Source organism: Adiantum capillus-veneris, unplaced genomic scaffold, assembly GCF_014529385.1.
Source record: "Adiantum capillus-veneris isolate H3 unplaced genomic scaffold, ASM1452938v2 Hic_scaffold_282, whole genome shotgun sequence".
Taxonomy (NCBI): Eukaryota; Viridiplantae; Streptophyta; class Polypodiopsida; order Polypodiales; family Pteridaceae; genus Adiantum; species Adiantum capillus-veneris.
This window is the reverse complement of record NW_028221407.1, coordinates 142,917-157,549: the sequence shown is the minus strand read 5'-3', so window position 1 is coordinate 157,549 and position 14,633 is coordinate 142,917.

Sequence of the window (14,633 nt, the reverse complement as noted above, 5' to 3'; positions counted from 1 at the left end):
TGCTGGTGAAATACATCCCTTGTAAGGAGAGTCATCAATAAGCACTGTTCTTTGTGGATCACATTCAAACCCCATGGCAATTTTGGCTAGAGGCTTGAACATTGCCTCAACGTTTGGATTGTCGGGTCTAAACAATTTTTGAGTTTGAGCGGTGTAGCAAACATCTTGCGACCAAATTGCAAAGAAAGGCAATGTATCCTCAGCTAAGTTGTTTAGTGCTGCAAGGATTTGATACACATTATTCCTAGTAGCTGTCGACCAAATTGCAACATTAAACCTTTGTAAAATAGTCTTCAAGAATTGGATGCAACCTGGCCTGAGTATAATATATCTTTTTGAATCCATTTGCACTGAGTTGTGGTGTGAGGATGGTTGAGGGGAACGTTTCAACAATAGACCATTTAAATCCAATATAATTGTAAGCATGGATTTCTCAACATCTACGCTACATGACGTAGTACCAATTGGCAATAGCTCGTGAGTGGACTTTTCAGTCTCTTTTGATGTATGTTGCATTTTTGAAGCATCGATTTCTTGGTTCTCATTATTGGAAGCTTGCTCAAGTTGCACAACACTAGACTCTAGTATAGAAATATCATCCATCTTGGGCACTTTAGAAACCATAGAATCTATGGATTCTATAGTTGTTGACTGAACCATAGGAGCATTATCCATCCCAGTTTGTGAATCTAAGAAAACACACACACAAATGGTATCTCAAAACCACTAGAATTTTATTCACCATATTTATATGTAGAACTCCTAGTAAGAAATTTATTTAAGGTAAAGTCGTTGTTAGAATCCTTGCAACCATTTTCAGCATTCGTACACCAAACACCACTTGTCTAAAATACAATCTACTAACTCAACATTTTCCATCCTACACTTTATTAAAGATGAGTACTTAAAGTGAAAACTAAAAGCCACCCTTGTTGAGGAAACATGGATACAAGGTCCACCAAATGTCCAACCTAGACTACAAGAAAATAATTAGAGATTTGGCTTAGATTTGGATTCAAAGGCCACCACTTATTCAAGTAAGATAACTCCACTTGTTTAAGACAGTAATGTTTGAAGCCCCACCACTTGTCCAACCTAGACATTGATTAAATTTTGGTAAGATTTATCACAAATCTAGAGTAGAATCAAGATTCTATGGCCAAGGTAGTCAAATATGTTAGACAACACACAAAGCATAAGAGCACTCTAGATTCTCGTTGAGCATAAACTAAACAATAATCAAATGTTATATTTACTTGAGATTTCATCCATGAAAAATGAAAATGATGCATGTACTTGAGATTTCCATCCATGTACAATACTTTACAATGTCAAGTAAAGTTATAGTCAGCAAACAACTCTTCTCCTGCTTCAACTTGACAAATAGTCTCAATGCATACATGGCCATATTCTTCTGACTTGATGTGTGAAGAGGTGCATTTATGCCAAGGTGGCAAATTTGGATCAAATGTATAGCGTACGTTGGGACAGACATTTGTACTGTGAGAACTATTTATATAGCCCGACACGTTTCCTTCTTCTACACAACCAATAATGTATGATTGATCTTCCTCTTCTTCTATGTTTGGATCCTCTAGAAGAGAATATTTATAAGCTCTTGGAAATATTTTGCATATCTTTTTCCAGTCTTGAAATCTATACTTATGCCCTCCATAGTTTAGAATAGTCAAACCACTTTCCAGGGTAGTATGCACAAATAGCCCATAACCAGCTCCTTCAATACATGAAAGTCGCACTTCAAAATCCACACCGTTAATATGGAAAATTACATCTTTGGGAATAGGAAAAGTTGGTGTCCCAAAAGGATCTTCATGCCAATCATAGTGTGAAATACATCTAGTTTTTATATCACTTAACTCCTTTGTGTCTGCAAAAAGAAGAAAATATTATGCATAAAATAATGACAATATCAAAGAAAGATATCATTATTTTATAGTCCAATAGGTCCATTGTATGGAAGACTTAGAGTGCCTCTTACATGGTGCCTCCAAGGTTTCCAAAAAATAAAATCATTGGAAAAAAAAGGCCACTGTGTCTCCAATCTATTGCCCATTTGAAGCATAGAGAGAACCAAGGTCCACCACTTGTCCAAGCTAGACATGGAGCATTGACACAAGATCCAACACTTATCCAAGAACCCTATAGTATATGTGGTAACATGGGATGCATTGATGCAACAAAAGTAGTCTAGCCTCCTCATCCATCTCTTTTTTCTTGTAGCCTAGAGGGATTAGTTTCAAGGTCTATCACTAGTCAAAAACTACACATAGAACATTGATACAAGGTTCCACCACATGTGAAACCTATCATCTCTAGTAGCATGGATGGTTTGATATCAAGGTTCATCGCGTGTCCTACCTATACTCTATTGTAGCATATAGATTCTGGTTTGGTGGTACTACACTTGTCCAAACTTGGCTTGTTGTTGATATCTGGAGGTAATCAAGGGTCCTCCACTTGTCCAAGTTAGGCATATAAAACAATTGCAAGGTCCACCATGTGTACAACATATGATTGATTATAGCATGCATGGTCTTATTTCATGGGCAACCATCTTCTCTCCAACATGTGTCCAACCTCGGCTCCATTGAAGCATGGAGAGAAGCAAGGTCCACCACTTATCAAAGCTATTATTTTCTCCCAGTGCTTTCAAAACCCATAATACGTTGTACATGGGGGGGGGGGGATTCTTGTTTCAAGGTCCACCACTTGGCTAAGATTGGATCCATTGAAACATAAAGAGAAGCAAGCTCTACCATTTGTCCAAGCTAGGAGCCATTGAAACATGAAAACCCCATAATATGTTGTATACGGGGGTGTTTTTCAAGGTCTACCACTTGTCTAAGCTATGGTCCATTGGAACATGGAGAGAAGCAAAGCTCCACCACTTTTCTAAGCTAGGATCCATTGAAACATGGAGAGAAGCAAGCTCCATTGTTTGTCTAAGCTAGGCTCCATTGGAACATGGAGAAAACAAGCTCCACCACTTGCCTATTATTGCATAGAGATTCTGGTTTGAAGGTCCACCACTTGTCCAACCTTGCCTTCATGTATGGAGATAATCAAGAGTGCAATGCTTCTCTAAGCTAGGGACATAAAAGAGTTTCAAGGTCCACTACATATACGATCTATGATGGGTTGTAGCATGGGAGGTTTCATTTTAAGGTTGACCACTTCTCCAGCTCCGCTTGTCCAACCTCAGATCCATTGAAGAATGGAGAATAAAGGTGTACCAACTCTCCAAAATAGGCAAGACAATCTCTATAAAACCCATGAATTGTTAATATATGCTATGCTGTGGAGTTTTGTTTGAAGTTCCACTCCTTATCCAAGCTACAATCCATTGAAGCATGGAACTAAGTAAGATATATCTCTAGTCCAAGATAGGATCCATTGAAACATAGAGAGAATCAAGGTCCACCACTTGTCCAAGCTATGCATGGGTAATTGATATAAGGACCACTACGTTTTCACCTATACTATGCTCTATCATGGATGGTTTCATATCCCACCAATTTTCCAACCTATTTAGTAGGTTGTATTATGGGGGTTTGGTTTCAAGGTACTTCACTTGTCTAAGGTGGGTTCCATTGAACCATGGAGAGAAACTATGTCTACCACTTGTCCGAAATATGCTCCTTTAAAACATAAAAACAAGGTCCACCACTTGTCCAAGCTAAAGTTTCTCTCCATTGAAGCATGGAGAGAAACAAGGTCTACCACCTGTCCAAAATATGCTCCATTGAAACATAAAAGCAAGGTCCACCACTTGTCCAAGCTAATATAACAAATGGGTGTTGGTTACAAGGTGTACCACACTTGACTAAACTAGTCTTCATGCAAGGTCTACCACATGTCCAAGCTATATGAGCTTGTTTTGAAGGTCTACCACACCTCTTGAAATTAGGATCCATGTAAGGTCCACCTTTTGTCAAGCTATGCATTTAATGAGTACTAAAACTAAGTAAATTGCAGTACTTAAATACCTTTCCAAGCTCATTAAGATTTTGGTCTCTAAGGCCGGCCACCACCACATGTCTAATCTATGCTCTAATTGATTACTTATGCTAGTTCTCAAAGTCCAAACATAAGCTCCCTTCTAGCAAGGCTAGTTTAAATTTAGGCTCGAGCACCTGTCTAAGCTAGGTTCAATTTATGAAGCATCACCATTTAACCATGCTACGATCTAATGTATCATATCAAGGGGGTATTGATAAAAGGTCCAAAACTTATTGAGTTCAAGCTCTTAAGTAATTAAGTCTTTGTGAGTATTAAATGTTATAGTTTTAGTCTACAGATCCACCATTCAAAAACTCAAGTAATTTACTATTTACATTCAAACCTTGAATGCTTGAGATACAAAATACAAACTCAATCAATACTATATAAAGCAAAATCTAACATTAAGAGTATCAAATCAGTAACAAGAAACACTAACATGCACAAGAAACTCAAAACATACGTGTCTCCATTTCCAAAAAGTCCTCCATTGACAGAGGATGGTGTTGTTGTTGTTCTTCTTCTCTTTGTGGAGAGCACTCCTCTGTAACAGGCACAATGTCGCCTGATTGCGAAGTGGATTGTTGAAGTCCAGCCCATTTTTCTATATCTTCATGAGACTTAACAAAGTCTAGCAGCATGGTCTCCACGCTTTTTGCCTCCTCCACACTATCAATTAAGCAGATAACTTCTTTTTTCTGTTGTATTCCTTCTTGTGCAACCAAGGAGCCATCACCAAAAACATCAACAAGCTTGCGGTCTTCAAAACAATATGTACGAATGTAGTGCTTGACCAAAGCTCTTTTTTTGGCCTCCAAATATTGCAAATCTGACATATCGTTATCTGCTACTTGAAGAAGAGAACAATCAATTGGCATGGGATGTTCCTCTAATCTTCTTCTCAGGTCTTCAAATGCATTGCCTTGTCCCAAGAAGGCAATAACTGTTAGGAATTGAATTGCTCCTTTGCAAGGAGCTGATGGAAAGTGATGCAATGCACCACAACAATGGTAGCTCAGATTATCTCCCATGGCGTCAAAGGCACATTGCAATTTTGTGAAGTTAGTGAAATCCACAAATGCAAGAAAGACAAATCCAGGATCTGTTGACCCTCTAGCAATAGCCAAGATCCCATCCAAAGCATTGTTAAATGTCTCCTCACTCCACTTCAAATTGCCTCCAACGTTTTTTGTCATATCTAAAACACATAAGCCAATAGGCACTTTATTATTGAAGTGGCGCATCAAGTAGAGATTGCCTTCCATTTGTAGGCTCACCACATAGATTGACCATGGCAAATCTCTAGGCTCAGTTTTCTCCTTTTGAAGGTGAATTGCCCATTGCATGTATTTTATTGCTCCATCTGGAAAAGCCATTTTCTTTGTTCCACGCGTCAAACTAGATCTGATCCATTCCTCGCATAGCATTAAAATTGTTTTATAAACAACATCATTGATGTTATACATTTTGACCACCTCCTCCCAGTCTTTACATGGTGAAGACTCATTCAAATTGTTGAAGCCTTCAAGAAGTGCATCTTGAATCAATTTGTCTTGCTTCAACTGCTTGATTCGATCATACATGTCAGTTGCATCACCATCCTTTGCACTCTTTGACAGTAAAATCTTCTCATCTCTAATCTCTTCTTGAATAGTCTTTACCTCTGATTCCTCAAGGCCACAAAGGTATCTAAATACAGTTGTTGGGGGTTTCTTATTCCCCTCTTCTAGATTTTCAATGATTTCTATCCAGCAATCATAAACTAAATCAGAGTACGTGACCATGTGTGCCTGTTTAGCAATCCAACTTGCTGCTGCACTCATTCTTGCCAATCGAAGAAAAGCCTAAAAAGAAATAGAGAAATAATTAAACTATTGAGCAAGATTTGTTAATTAAACACTATCAAAAAGACAAAGAAAATAACTTACATCCCATCCGGCACGAGATGCATGTCCCTCTGCAATTCCACTTGCTGCCTTTGGTGGTCGTCCTGAGAAGATCCATTGACTCCGTAAATGTCTCAATATTTGGCTGTAAGGTTGCTTGACATACAATGTCTGAGCCTCCTCATTTGCAATGGCAGATATAGCAGTTGCAACAAATGGAGGAGCATTCACAACAATGCGAGCCTTTCTAAATTTATACACGCTAATCAGTCTTTCAAAGATCTCTTTGTTGTTTTGTTCATTGTGAAGCAAAACTTTTGCAGCATAGATTGAATGCTGCCCATCAAGAATCCAATAATGATAATCTCTAATTTTTTGCTCCTCTACCTCTTCTACTGCCAAAGGAGTCCCCTTCTTTGATTTTGCATTTCGAACAGGCATCAAATATGCACATGCTGCAGGCTTGGTCGTACTCCGTGAAAATCCAAATAACACACTTTCAGCGTGTTTTTTATCCATAATACGTGCATTATAGTGATCAGGAGCAAACCAACAATTTTGAATAGGGATATCAAATTCCCTATATTGGAAAGGAAAATAACTTATGTACTTATTCATTCCACCTGTATCTTTTTCTTGTCCTTTCATGGCCTCAGCTTCTAAAACATTTGGATCCACAATTCTCATCTTTGACATTGAACCCTCTGTTGATGAGGATGCCAAAGATGCCTTGTCTACATCCAAAATGGAACTAGTTCGCTTAGCTTCTACTTTCTGCACTTTTGCTTGCTTCTTTGTGGATGGTGGTCGTGAAGCTTTCACCTTCTTTCGTTGTAGTGTGGCAATGATGGAGCTTTGAAGTTGATCTGCTGTGATATTTGGATTTGATTCTGCAAGCTTCCATCCTCGAGAAAACATTGTCTCTTCTTTGTTTCTAGACATGCGCTCCAATGCATATGCTCCTGGAGATAGTTGAAATTCTAGATTCATTGGAACTAGAATGTCAATGCATTCCACCTCTGGATGACTATCAACTACAGAGACAGATGCTTCCACAACTTGTCCAACATCTTCAAACAAGCTGTCATTCTCCTTTTTGGCAATAAATAGATGCACCTTATGAAATTGTGCACCCTCTATACCATGTATGTCCAAATACCATTTCCTAAGATCATTGCAAGTATAGTCAACTGAGACAGCAACCCTTGCAACCTGTTTCTTTGGAGCCATCTTTCCTGAAACAAAAAAAACCAAATGTTATTTTAACATATACTTTTTTGTAATGGATTAAGTTTGTGTGAATACAAGTTCCACCACTTGTTCAAGCTAGATCTAAGCAAGTATACATAGTGATCATTTAAGCTAGTAAACTAAGGGAAGGGAGAAGTAAGGTCCACCACTTGTCCAAGCTCAGCTCTAGACAACATGGAGAGATTCGAGGTCTATTAATTGTCTAATATAGGCTAACTATATTGAAACATAGAGAGAAGCAAAGGTCCACCACTTGTCCAATCTAGGGTCCATTGAAACATGGAGAGAAGGATGCTCCACCATTTGTCCAAAATAGGCTCCATTGAAACATGAAGAGAAGCAAGATGCACCATGTCTTTGAGATGCTAGGCTCCATTGAAATACCTTAAAACCATAATATTTTGTATATGTGGGGTTTAAATTCAAGGTCCACCACTTGTCCAACCTATTATCCCTAGTAGCATGAGTGGTTTGGTCTCAAGATTCACCACTTTTCCACTCTATGTCATTATATTAAGAAGATCTGGGTGTTAAGGTCCACCACTTGTCCAACCTATAAGGAAATATCTTAAATGGTATTATTTACCACCACTTGGAATGCACATGATGGGTTTTACATAGGGGTATGGTTCCAAGGTCCACCACTTGTCCAAGCTAACTCTATTGAAACATAGAGAGAATCAAAGGTCCACCACTTGTCCAAGCTAGGCTCCATTGAAACATGGAGAGAAGGATGCTCCACCATTTGTCCAAGCCAGGTTTGATTGAAACATGAAGAGAAGCAAGCTGCACCATGTCTCCAAAATGCTAGGCTCCATTGAAATATCTTAAACCCATGATATTTCGTACATGGGGGGTTTACATTCAAGGTCCACCACTTGTCCAACCTATTATCACTAGTAGCATGAGTGGTTTGATGTCAAAATTCACCACTTTTCCACTCTATGTCATTATATTAAGAAGATCTGGGTGTTAAGGTCCACCACTTGTCCAACCTATAAGGCTATATCTTAAAGGGTATTCTTTCTCACCACTTGGAATGACCATGATAGGTTTTACATGGGGGTTTGGTTCCAAGTTCCACCACTTGTCCAAGCTAACTCTATTGAAACATAGAGAGAAGCAAAGGTCTACCACTTGTCTAAGCTAGGGTCCATTGAAACATGGAGAGAAGGATGCTCCACCATTTTTCCAAGATAGGCTCCATTGAAACATGAAGAGAAGCAAGCTGCACCATGTCTCCAAGATGCTAAGATCCATTGAAATACCTTAAACCCACGATATTTTGTACATGGGGAGTTTACATTGAAGGTCCACCACTTGTCCAACCTATTATCTCTAGTAGCATGAGTGGTTTGGTCTCAAGACTCACCACTTTTCCACTCTATGTCATTACGTTAAGAAGATCTGGGTGTTAAGGTCGACCACTTGTCCAACCTATAAGGGTATATCTTAAAGGGTATTCTTTCTCACCACTTGAAATGTCCATGATATGTTTTACATGGGGGTTTGGCTCCAAGGTCCACCACTTGTCCAAGCTAACTCTATTGAATCATAGAGAGAAACAAAGGTCCACCACTTGTCCAAGCTAGGCTCCATTGAAACATGGAGAGAAGGATCCTCTACCATTTGTCGAAGCTAACTCTATTGAAACATGGGGGGTTTAAATTCAAGGTCCACCACTTGTCCAACCTATTAACGCTAGTAGCATGAGTGGTTTGGTTTCAAGATTCACCACTTTTTCACTCTATGTCATTATATTAAGAATATTTGGGTGTTAAGGTCCACCACTTGTCCAACCTATGCTATATCTTATCACCACTTGGAGTGACCAGCATAGGTTTTACATGGGGGTTTTGTTTCAAGGTCCACCACTTGTCCAAGCTAACTCTATTGAAACATAGAGAGAATCAAAGGTCCACCACTTGTCCAAGCTAGGGTCCATTGAAACATGGAGAGAAGGATGCTCCACCATTTGTCCAAGATACGCTCCATTGAAACATGAAGAGAAGCAAGCTACACCATGTCTCCAAGATGCTAGGCTCCATTGAAATACCTCAAACCCATGATATTTTGAATATCGGGGGTTTACATTCAAGCTCCACCACTTGTCCAACCTATTATCTCTAGTAGCATGAGTGGTTTGGTCTCAAGATTCACCATTTTTCCACTCTATGTCATTCTATTAAGAATATTTGGGTGCTAAGGTCCACCACTTGTCCAACCTATAAGGCTATATCTTAAACTTTATTCTTTCTCACCACTTGGAGTTACCAAGATAGGTTTTACATGGGAGTTTGGTTCCAAGGCCCACCACTTGTCCAAGCTAACTCTATTGAAACATAGAGAGAAGCAAAGGTCCACCACTTGTCCAAGCTAGGCTCCATTGAAACATGGAGAGAAGGATGCTCCACCATTTGTCCAAGATAGGCTCCATTGAAACATGAAGGGAAGCAATCTGCACCATGTCTCCAAGATGCTAGGCTCCATTGAAATACCTTAAACCTTTGTCACCACTTGAAATGTCCATGATATGTTTTACATAGGGGTTTGGTTCCAAGGTCCACCCCTTATCCAAGCTAACTTTATTCTTCTCATAGAGAGAAGCAAAAGGTCCACCACTTGTCCAAGCTAGGCTCCATTGAAACATGGAGGGAAGGATGCTCCACCATTTGTCGAAGCTAACTCTATTGAAACATGGAAGGTTTACATTCAAGGTCCACCAGTTGTCCAACCTATTAACGCTAGTAGCATGAGGGGTTTGGTCTCAAGATTCACCACTTTTTCACTCTATGTCATTATATTAAGAATATTTGGGTATTAAGGTCCACCACTTGTCCAACCTATAAGACTATATCTTAATGGTTATTCTTTCTAACCACTTGGAGTGACCATGAAAGGTTTTACATGGGGGTTTGGTTCCAAGGTCCACCACTTGTCCAAGCTAACTCTATTGAAACATAGAGAGAAGCAAAGGTCCACCACTTGTCTAAGCTAGGGTCTATTGAAACATGGAGAGAAGGATGCTCCACCATTTGTCCAAGATAGACTCCATTGAAACATGAAGAGAAGCAAGCTGCACCATATCGCCAAGATGCTAGCCTCCATCGAAATACCTTAAACCCCCGTTATTTTGTACATGGGGAGTTTACATTCAAGAACAACAATTTGTCCAACCTATTATCGCTAGTAGCATGAGTGGTTTGCTCTCAAGATTCACCACTTTTCCACTCTCTGTCATTTTATTAAGAATATTTGGGTGTTAAGGTCCACCACTTGTCCAACCTATAAGACTATATGTTAATGGTTATTCTTTCTCACCCCTTGAAAGACTATATCTTAATGGTTATCCCTAGCTATTATTGCTAGTAGCCTGAGTGGTTTGGTCTCAAGATTCAACACTTTTATTAAGAATATGTGGGTGTTAAGGTCCACCACTTGTCCCACCTATAAGGCTACATCTTAAAGGTTATTCTTTCTTACTACTTGGAGTGACCATGATATGTTTTACATGGGGGTTTGGTTCCAAGGTCCACCACTTGTCCAAGCTAACTCTATTGAAACATAGAGAGAAGCAAAGGTCCACCCCTTGTCTAAGCTAGGGTCCATTGAAACATGGAGAGAAGGATGCTCCACCATTTGTCCAAGGTAGGCTCCATTGAAACATGAGGAGAATCAAGGTGCACCATGTCTCCAAGATGCTAGGCTCCATCGAAAAACATTAAACCCACGATATGTCGTAGATGAGGGGTTTACATTCAAGGTCCAACACTTGTCCAAGCTATTATTGGTAGTAGCCTGAGTGGTTTGGTCTCAAGATTCACCACTTTTCCACACTATGCCATTATATTAAGAATATGCGCGTGTTAAGGTCCACCACTTGTCCAACCTATAAGGCTACATCTTAAAGGTTATTCTTTATTACCACTTGGAGTGACCATGATAGGTTTTACATGGGGGTTTGCTTCCAAGGTCCACCACTTGTCCAAGCTAAATCTATTGAAACATAGAGAGAATCAAAGGTCCACCACTTGTCCAAGCTAGGGTCCATTGAACCATGGAGAGAAGGATGCTCCACCATTTGTCCAAGAGAGGCTCCATTGAAACATGTCTACACGTATTTTTGGTCTACATGTCCTAGTTTAAACCATTTATGTCCATTAGGTGTATCACTAAACAACACTACTATTTTTGAGAAACAGAAGTTACAATCATATCTACAAATGGATTAGAGGAAAATCAGCTCAGCATACATCCAGAACTCGCTACAAGAATCGACTTTAACAGATCACGCAAGTAAGTCTTCCATTCAATTTTACTAGTATTACAATGTGTTAGTTATTTGTGATATTTATGTATGTATATATACTATGTGTGCATATCGTAATTAAGTGTAATTGTGTATCTACATTATGTATGAGTATTACAATGAAATAACACAAATATACATACATACACATAGATAACACAGACGCACACATACATGAGCATGTATTTTCAAGAGAGAGATAGCAAATACAGAGATAGATAGATAGATAGATAGAGAGAGAGAGAGAGAGAGATAAATAACTGTTTTTTAGAGAGAGGAGAGAGAAAGATAACAGATTTCACTGTGTTTATGTATGTGGAAGAGAGGAAGACGATGTATGGAAATATGTGCACGTATTTTCAAGAGAGAGACAACAAGATAACAGATTTCATTGTGGTTATGTATGTGGAAGTGAGGAAGACGATGTGTGGGAATATGTGCATGTATTTTCAAGAGAGAGACAGCAAGATAACAGATTTCACTGTGGTTATGTATGTGGAAGAGAGGAAGACGATGTGTGGGAATATGTGTATGTGTGCGGGGATACTTTTAAACTATGTATCTCTGTCTTTTGACGAGAGAGTGTGTGTGCAAGAAGAGTTACAGAGAACCATCTTCTCTATATGGAGAAAGACAGAGAGTGAGAGAGAGAGAAATACCTGTTTTTTCTCTATTCGTGAGGTGTGCAATGTCTCCTGAGAAGACTGCCCGATCCTGCCCTTCTGGAAAGCGTTGTGTACGTTGTTGTTTCTTTGTCTTGTGCGCGAACTTTCAATCCTGTGCACTCCACCTGTGTGTTGTGTACGATGCGGAGCTTGCTCCTCTACGCGCGCGTATACTCCAACTGTGTGCGATCCGTGTGCGCTTTCTGTGTTTTTGCTGCTCGCCTGCTTTCTCTGTGTGCGTTTCTCGTGCGCTCTCTGTGTGCCTAAGCTTGATAGGGTTTATTAGAATGCCACGTATGCTACAAGTCCATGTTTTATCATAGGATTAAAAAAAACAAAAGCAATATAAAAAATTAACCAATTCACACGGCCAAAATTAAAGAAATCATGGTTGAAAATATGAAAAACATGCGTAACTCTATACTAGGAATTCACTTAAAAACATGGAGAGAAGAAATCATGGTTGAAAATATGAAAAACATGCGTCATGGCTTGTGCCGCCCCTTGACCCCGCCCAGAACAATATCCCAAAATCAACCTCCCAAGCCCCGCCATCGAGAGCGCTATATTCCACATCCCCATCAAGAGCGCTACCCCCAAACCTCACGTGGAAGCGCTGCCTTGTCACCCCATTGTGGCATTGCCCTAAGACCCCGCATCTGGAGTGCTAAATGGGAACATTCTTCATTAGTGAAATTTTGAACATAAATTATATTAGCATATACTTAAATATAATACAAATATTAACATATTAGCTATACTACTAATTTACTATAGCAGTTCTAGATTATGTCCCATACTATATTTAAGGTGCCAAAGGTTTGGCCTTATGGTCCTAGATTTAGCCAAGTGGTCAACACATATAGGACCAAGTGCACACTGTGCCACAAAACTTGGCCACCACTTCACTTGCCAAAGTTTAGGCCACATGGTCAATCCTAACTTTCTAATGTTCTTATTATGTCACCTTTTGCCTCATGGAAAACCTAGGCTTGTTTTCACATACTCAGGCACTTCAAGCCACAATAAATTGTCATTACTCTTCGACAACCCTTTTGTTCAAGTCTTTGAAAAAACATTGTTTAAGGCCACCCTAAACCATTTTCATTTAGGGGTGTCTAAAACTAGCTTTTTGGCAATTCGAGAAGAAAATGGTCAAAGTTTTATACTTAGTTTTAACCACTTGACCAATTCAAATATTGGAAAGCAAGGTCTTGTAATACTTTTCTTTGGACATCACACATTAAAACTAGGTCCCTCACTTGTCCAAGCTATGCTCTAATACAATAAAGGGCTTTTGGTTTCAAGATGCACCACTTTCCCAACCTTGATTCCATTAAAGAAGCTAGCTCTACTTAGACATTTAATAGCAAGGTCTTGCAGCAGTTCAGATTGAACATTTTCCATGGCAGCTAGGTCCACCACTTATCTAAGCTATGCTCTAATAGAGTAAGGGGGTTTTGGTTTCAAGATCCACCACTTGTCCAAACTTGATTTGGGAAGCAAGGTCCTATAATAGTTTGCTTTGGACATTCACCATTACAACTAAGTCCACCACTTCTCCAAGCTATGTTCTAATACACTAAGGAGGTTTTGGTTTCAAGGAGAACCACTTGTACGACTCTGTTTTTGGAAGTAAGGTCTTTACATAGTTCACCTTGGACCTTGGACATTGGATACTACAACTAAGCCCACCACTTGTCCAAGATATCCTCTATATATAGCCAAAGGGTTTGGGTTTCAAGATTCACCACTTTTCCAACCTTTCTTCCATTAAAGAAAGGAGGGGCTTTATAACTAGGTCCACCACTTGTCCAAGCTATGCTCTGATATGGAAAGGGGATTTTGGTTTCAAGGTCCACCACGTGTTCAACCTTGCAAGACTCAAGGGATACTTGGACATTGGAAAGCATAGTCCTATAGTAGTTGATAGGTGGCAGTGGGTATTACAACTAGGTCCAACCTATGCTCTCATATAGCAAAGAGGCTTTGCTTTCAAGGTCCACCACTTGTCCAACCTTGCTTCCATTAAAGAAATGAGGGGCTACGTAAACATTGGCAAGCAAGGTAGCAAGGTTCTAAGGTGTTTCACCTTGGATATTGGGCATTATAACTAGGTCCACCACTTGTCCAAGCTATGCTCTGATAAAGAAAGGGGATTTTTGTTTCAAGGTCCACCATGTGTTCAACCTTTCTAATATAGAAAGGGGATTTTTGTTTCAAGGTCCACCACGTGTTCAACCTTGAAAGACTCAAGGGATACTTGGACATTGGAAAGCATAGTCTTATAGTAGTTGATAGGTGGCAGTGGGTATTAAAACTAGGTCCAACCTATGCTCTTATATAGCAAAGAGGCTTTGGTTTCAAGGTCCACCACTTGTCCAACCTTACTTCCATTAAAGAAATGAGGGGCTACGTAAACATTGGCAAGCAAGGTAGCAAAGTCCTAAGGTATTTCACCTTGGATATTGGGCATTATAACTAGGTCCACCACTTGTCCAA